The 7,659-nt window shown below is 49.3% G+C and overlaps 1 long non-coding RNA gene across 1 annotated transcript; it reads left to right on the top strand.

Moving 5' to 3' along the window:
* Window positions 1-541: 541 nt before the first annotated feature.
* LOC108525650 (uncharacterized) lies at window positions 542-5,739 on the top strand. The gene is made up of 3 exons (XR_001884311.1): window positions 542-892; window positions 4,153-4,314; window positions 4,643-5,739. It is a non-coding gene; the product is annotated as an uncharacterized LOC108525650 (long non-coding RNA).
* The last annotated feature ends 1,920 nt before the right edge of the window (window positions 5,740-7,659 follow it).

Below are 7,659 nucleotides of genomic sequence, written 5' to 3'. Positions count from 1 at the left end.
CAGAATCTGTCTTTATGCCCTCTCAGCTTTCCCCTCCTCCGTTCCCTCTGCAGTACCAGGGGGTCCCCTGTGTCTGTGGCAACGCTGGGTAGGCATAGCTGTCCCCTGCGTTCTACCCATGTCACCAAGATGTGCAAGGCAATCTCTCATCAGTCCATGCATCACCCTCTCCTGCTGTGATGCTGCCTGCCCCGCCAGAGGGTCAGACTGGGTTGTTCTTTTTTTTTTTTTTTTGAGATAGAGTCTCACTCTGTTGCCCAGCCTGGAATGCAGTGGCACAATCTCAGCTCACTGCAACCTTCACCTCCCGGGTTCAAGTGATTCTCCTGCCTCAGCCTCCCAAGTAGCTGGGACTATAGGTGCCTGCCACCACACCCGGCTGATTTTTTGCATTTTTAGTAGAACTGGGGTTTCACCACGTTGGCCAGGATGGTCTCAATTTCTTGACCTCATGATCCACCCGCCTCGGCCTCCCAAAGTGCTGGGATTACAGGCATGAGCCACCACGCCCGGCTGGCTTGTTCTTCTTTGGGTCGAGAGTCTCCCAAGGAGGCACCACCACAGACTGTGGCATCACGGTTTTGTTTTACCTGATCCCAAAATGATTGATGCAACTGGAATGTCTTTGCTGTTCTTTACATGGTCCAATCCCACGGATAAAGCCACACCTCACTGAGTGGTATAACCTCCTGCACACATGACGATTAATCCATGCTTGCTCCCTTCCTCTCCTTACTGGCTCACTGTCTAGATAGAGCTTGACTTCCCACCCCCAGCCAGTCACCCACTTTGGAAGCCAAGAAGACAGCTTATTTTATTCTTTATTTCTTCCCCACAGGCCTTCATCAGAGTACAAGACCTCCGATATTTAGAGCTCATCAGCAGCATTGAGGTAAAAGATGAAGCATTCTTCCTTTTCAAGAAGGCATACTTGGGGTTCCTGTTTTAGGGGCAGCCCTTCTGGCAGGCAAGAGCCTTGAGGACATGGGAGCAGAGCTCACTGGCGTCTGGGCATCCGGGCCACAGCCTTGCTCCGGGGGCAGAGTGGCCACACGGGGAGACAGCGGCAGGCAGTGTGAGCTGTCGCGTGATAGCTGGGTGAGGCTCTCCCGATCTCCATGGGGAGCATGGCCCATGGTCTGAATTGAGCGCCCCAGAGTTCTGGAGTAACCCCCAGCCCTACTGTTTCTGGCTGAGAATATTGACCTTGTCATCCAAACCCAATAGGCCTGCAGTGTGCTAAGGAAGCTGGTTGTAGGTACGCCATTTGCTGGGTGGTGGTCAACACTATGCTTTTTTTTTTTTTTTCCTGAAACAAAGTCTCAGTCTGTTTCCCAGGCTCGAATGCAGTGGCACGATCACGGCTTACTGCAGCATTGACCTCCCAGGCTGAAACGATCCTCCCACCTAGCCTCCCAAGTAGCTGGGACCACATGCATGTGCCACCCTGCCTGATTAATTTTTTTGTATATTTTGTAGCAGAGTTTTCCCATGTTGCCCAGGCTGATTTCAAATTCTTGGGCTCAAGCTATTAGCCCACCTTAGCCTTCCAAAGTGCTAGCATTATAGACTTGAGCTACCAGGCCCGGCCCTTAGACACTATTCTTGATTTCTGTGTATCTCAGTGCTGTCTGGCTGTCTGTTAAAAAGGCGTACACATTTTTTCTCCTGAACAGATTTATTGTGAGGGTATGAGAATGTGAGATACCTTTGAATTCCCAGTTAGAAACAGTGAGGAAATCAGCAAATATCTTGTCCCTCTCATTCATTTCCACGTAATAAACACCTGTCGTGGGCCAACCCTTGTGCTGAGTTCAGTGGGCACAGAGCTGAGAAAGAGAGAGGCCGACAGGAGCTCACAGCCTGCTAAACCTCATAACATAAGCTGCTCTGTGCCCCACGTGTGATTTACGTGAGTGCTCTTCTAGATCCTCACATTAACTGAATGAGGCAGGTATTGTTGCTCTCCCTATTCCATGCAGGAGAAAATTAAGGCTCAGCGAGACAATGCCACGTCCCCACAGGTCCACAGCCAAAAACTTGGTGGAATTCAAGCCCAGTCTATTTCCTAAGCTCATGCTCTTTCGGCCACATACCCTCCCTACCCGCATGGCGTAAGGGGCATCTGTATGTTCTGGGGTTTACCTACCACATGGTAAAGGGCTTGTTCGGAGCTATTGCCCGAAATGCCCAGTGCTGCTGACTCTCACTTGTAAATCCACTGGCCTGGATCTGGGGGTCTTCACCTGAAGTCAAGGAGCATAATTTTCCTCTCCACAAAAGTAACTAATTGCTGTGGGGTCCAACTATTATTTGTCACATTTTACTGGGATCAAAATGTAGTCCTCTCCCCGGGTGCTATAAGCTGGGAAGTGCGTTAAAGTAAACTAAAATTGTCTCTTGAAAAAAAGACTTTGGCTTTGAGTGTGTTCTATGTTGACTGTCCGCAGACTTGGTTGCACACATCTCGGTGCTCAGCATAATTCCAGAGAACTGCGGATCCTCAGTGGGTGCCTTTTGGATAGGGGAGATTTTCTTGTCCTGCTGACGGCAGGGAGGAACCTGCCCATGTTGACATGCACCTGCTGAGTGCCATAGATCGTTTTTATTGGTCATGGTGATATCCTGGGGCCTAGAATGGATATGGCCTGAATTTCATGTCTAGTAAAACCTTTTTTTTTTTTTTTGCAGAGATAGGGTCTGGCTATATTGACCAGGCTGGCCTGCAACTCCTGGGCTCAAGTGATCCTCTTCCTTTGGCCTCCCAAAGTGTAGGGATCACAGGTGAAGCCACCATGTCCAGCCAAAATCAATCTTTTCTCTTACTGCAAGATTTTAATTCCTTTCCAACTATTAGGAGTTAGTCTGTTTGATGAGCCTGAGCTGTGTGCAGGTTTTTAGAATGATGATTTCTGTCAGTGTGGAAGCATGTTCCCTCCAGCTGTTAAAACTTTCACCAGCTTGTCTAAGAGTTTGATTCAATGTCTCATCGTCCTCCGTATGCTACTCTTGCTAGAAAACAAGCAAAAGGAAACTGCTAGGGCTCAGGGTTTGAGTGCTGTTGAGTGTTTACAAATACTCGAGCTGTAGACAAGTGAATGTTCCCTGACACAGAAGGAAGAAGCTTTATCCTCTTTATCCTCAGCTGTGCTATGTATATATGTGTGTGTGTGTGTGTGTGTGTGTGTGTGTGTGTGTGTGTGTGTGTGTGTTGTTGGGGACATCACTTGCTTCAGAAGACAGTGTTATGTGATACAAGGAATATCTGGAGTCAGACAGAACTGCGTCCAAATTCCAGCTCTGTCTGACCCTGACCTGTTCCTCTTCTTGAGTCTCAGCGTCCTTCACTCTAATACTTGGGTAGTGAGACCTACCCTGAGGGTCACTGAGAGGAATAAAGGGGCCATGTGTGTGTAAAGTATATACCCAGAACCTAGCGGATGTTCAGCATGCGGGATTTCTTACTTTCTCTTTAAAAGTAGGGACATAGTGAGACTTGTCATCCTATTTTATTGGTCTCCCTCTTGGGCAGAAACCCTAAACATTCTCCTGCTCTGTCATCCCCATGAGCCACAACTCTGCCAAAGGATGAGCCACAACTCTGCCAAACAGGGCTTGCAGATTTGGGAGATCTCTGGAGCTTAGGGGTCATGGATGAGTCAGAGCACACACTATTCAAACTATTCCNTTTTATTGGTCTCCCTCTTGGGCAGAAACCCTAAACATTCTCCTGCTCTGTCATCCCCATGAGCCACAACTCTGCCAAAGGATGAGCCACAACTCTGCCAAACAGGGCTTGCAGATTTGGGAGATCTCTGGAGCTTAGGGGTCATGGATGAGTCAGAGCACACACTATTCAAACTATTCCGTCATAGCCTTGGAATACACAGGAAAGCAACCCTGAGGAATTTCCATTAAACAAACAAAGGTTTGCATCTTTTTTTGATCTTTGCTTGTCTGTTAAAAACCTGCTTTTGTTGTCAAGTGTTCCCAGCGGGAACCTGGGGGAGAGAGACAACAGCCAGGAGCCAAGCCCAGGTTCCAGTAGGAAGGTCCAGGGGCCTCACTTGAAATAGCCACATCTAACCTTTGTAAAGGCTGCTTCCTGCCCATGGCTGCAGAGGCCATTTCCTGTGCTTCTAATTTTTCCAGGAGAGGAAGAAGCAGGGAGAGACCAACAATGACCTGTTTCTGGCAGATGTGTTTTCCTACCAGGGGAAGTTCCATGAGGCCGCCAAACTGTACAAGAGGAGCGGGCACGAGAACCTCGCACTTGACATGTATACTGACCTCTGCATGTTTGAGTATGCCAAGGTAACCCACCCTGTCCCAGGCCTGAGCTCCAGCTTGGAGCCCACTGGTATTCTCGCCTGCGGTGTCCAAGTTATTTTCCCCAAGAGTGGTGCAGACAAAAACTAGCAATGGTCTCAGAAAGGATGTGGGGAAACTGGACAGCCACTGGTTGAAACTCACCTAAAACTGACATTTAACGCTGACACCAGTGGGGCAGACTATGGCAGTTCAGACCTTCATCAGCGACAGAGCTGGATGGCTGTGGGTCTGCGCCAGCACAATCCCTTCATTGATTTGAGGGCTCAGTGCTTCAGGGCTGTCTCCCACAAATCCTCTCAATCCTTGTCAGGAGCTGCCAAGAATCGGTGTCTTCAGCGGGGAGCCAGTCCTGCCAGTCATACAGGATGATGTGGTGCCTGCCAGCCAAGTTTCCCATAGCACCTGCTGATTGTCCTGGGCTTCTCACTGGGCCTCTGGGAAGTCAGGCAGAGCCTCCGCCCTCCCGTGTTAGCGCAGCATGCCTCACGCCTGCCGGCTGCAGAGTGGCTACCATGTGGTTGCAGTGGGTGATAGCAGAGATTCTCTTTTGCATTGGGATGAGCCTTATGAACCTTAGTCCCCAGCAGAGCTGGGCCTTTTAAGGCAGGTATAGGAGAGGAGCTTCCTGGACCTGGCTCTTGATGGCTTCTGTGGGAAGGAGTTGCACTAAGGAGCCCAGACCAGCCAAGACATCGGCAGTTCAGTCTAAGCAAAGTTCAAAGAGGCTTGGGTGCATTGAGCAACTACAGTCTTCCTTCTACAGAGGGGCTTTGTTAACCTGCCTTTTCCAGGAGTGTCAAAAGTGGCTCTCAGTTTGTTATGAAGTGACTCATCAGCCACAACCTATTAGTGGGCTACTAATGGTAATTCTCCAGCTCACAAGTTCAAGATGGAAAATCTTCCCCACTTTTTTCTGCTTTTATATTCCTGAAGATGGCTATGCTCTTCCACCTGTTCGACCCTGGGGCTGAAGGTGTGTTTGGTGGCCTGTGATGTTGCCCAGGACCTTTTCATCAGTACGTGCACGAGCTCCTGGGCCCCAGCCTGTCTTTTCACCTTAGTGATTTATTCACTCCGTACCTGAGACCCATAGTGTTCAGGCTCCCCCTGCCTTTTCCTCATCACCTTCTCTACCCTCCCCCAGGCCCCACCACAGACACCTAGAAGATTTCATAACACATTCATACTGAGATCACCAGAGTCAGTGCATCTCTGCTTCTGGGGATAACAAGATTTTAACTCAGGATGAACCCTTAAGGGATCAAGACCCTAGAGGTAGAATTTAGGCTTAGGAACCCCTGAAGCCTCCTCAAGGAGGCAGCTGTGCTGCAGTAGAAAATGCCTGGTCAGACTGGGCGGGCGTGGTGGCTCAAGCCTGAAATACTAACACTTTGGGAGGCTGAAGTGGGTGGATTGCTTGAGCTCAGAAGGTCGAGACCAGCCTGGGCAACGTGGCAAAACCCTGTCTCTACCAAAAATGCAAAAAATTAGCCAGTGCCTGCAGTCCCAGCTACTGGGAGGCTAAGGTGGAAAGATTGCTTGAGCCCCAGAGGTAGAAGTTGCAGTGAGCCAAGATCACGCCATTGCACTCCACCCTGCGTAACAGAGCAAGACCCATGTCAAAAATAAATAAATAGGCCGGGCACGGTGGCTCAAGCCTGTAATCCCAGCACTTTGGGAGGCCAAGACGGGCGGATCACGAGGTCAGGAGATCGAGACCATCCTGGCTAACACGGTGAAACCCCGTCTCTACTAAAAAATACAAAAAACTAGCCGGGCGAGGTGGCGGGCGCCTGTAGTCCCAGCTACTCGGGAGGCTGAAGCAGGAGAATGGCATAAACCCGGGAGGCGGAGCTTGCAGTGAGCTGAGATCTGGCCACTGCACTCCAGCCTGGGCGACAGAGCGAGACTCCGTCTCAAAAAAATAAATAAATAAATAAATAAGAAAATGCCTGGCTTTGGTGCCCCAGAGCTGGTGTGAGTGCAGGTTCTTTCTGTGGGATGACCTAGGGAAAGGCTCTTCAGCTTGCCAAGCCTCCCTTCCCTTCTCAGATGATAATAGCCACAGCTCAGTTTAGTCTTGAGATTTGCACAGAATAATGTATAGGAAAGCCCGTTAGAAATGCCAAGCTATAGAAAGATTAGGAAGATGAGAGGGCAACACGTGATCACAGAGTGGATCTTCACACCTCTCTCCCTGGCTGGCCTCACTCCTGCCCCTGCTCTGAGGCCCCTCCTTACACTCTAGTGGACTTCATGTGCCCACAGCCTCCCACCAGAACTGCAGCCCATTTACACACTCCATCTGCTCCGTCTCTCTATGAAGGTAAATACTCTGGGACTTGTTTTGGTTTTAGTTTTGATCACTATTCCAAGGAAGGTGGTTCCATTTCAGTCCCCCCTGCCCCCACCCCGTAGTCTGAATTTGAGAAATGTGTACATACACATTATGTGGGGGGTGGGGAAGATCTAGTACTGATTAACATGGCATGTTTTTGTTTACTTGAAAATTGCTTCCCAAGATTCAATCTGGTTTTCAGAAAATTTTTAAATTACATTCCCATGTACAAATAAATTGTATGCTTTCTGGATAAGTGACATGTTTATATGGTGATAAAGGGAATTATAATGCTCTTAACTCTTATGTAGTATGTTCTTATCAAAATCACCAAGCATGAGAACACTGTTTAGTCTCATTCATCACTCAGCACAGCCTCTTTCTGTCCACTTCAGGGCCAAGTCTTGGCCATGGCCCCAGATAACGTGTAACTTAGCTTCAGGAAAGCAAAAAGCCTTTGAATTCCCAGTTTGCTGAGCCTTGAAGGAAGCTTTTAGACCCAGCTTCAGTGAAGTCACAGCTCCCTGAGTGGCCAGCTGGCCTAGGCTTATGGCTTCCTCTCAGCCTGTCACCCTTGCTGCAGTCACCCCTAGTCCCCTGAGCACTCACTGAAGTCCCTTTGAAGGACATTTCTAGTCTCCTAAGATGCCTGTTTCCCCCAGCTGCCACCCTCATTTCACCAGCCAGGTAGGCAGGGTTTCCAGCTTCGTGCTAGCGTACAGAATCCACGCCATAGCAGCTGCCAAAAGGAGAGGTGTGCCTGTAAAGGCCCAGACTAGGCGGGGACAGGGGCTGCTTTCCAAGCCCCTTCCCTTTGTCAGCTCTAGGGAGAACCAAAGGCCAGCCAGGAGGTCTGTCTTCTATTGGATCCCAGCATCAGGGTATACAATGCTCTTTCCTCCCCTTCTTAAAATGTATCATATATTAGGCCGACCTAATACCCTGAAAGCACAATTACCCTGAAAGCAAATGAAAAAAAGCGAGCTAAT

This window comes from Rhinopithecus bieti, unplaced genomic scaffold (genome assembly GCF_001698545.2).
Source record: "Rhinopithecus bieti isolate Rb0 unplaced genomic scaffold, ASM169854v2 scaffold_82294, whole genome shotgun sequence".
Taxonomy (NCBI): Eukaryota; Metazoa; Chordata; class Mammalia; order Primates; family Cercopithecidae; genus Rhinopithecus; species Rhinopithecus bieti.
The sequence above is the reverse complement of the archived record's forward strand: the minus strand, read 5'-3'. Positions and strand labels throughout refer to the sequence as shown.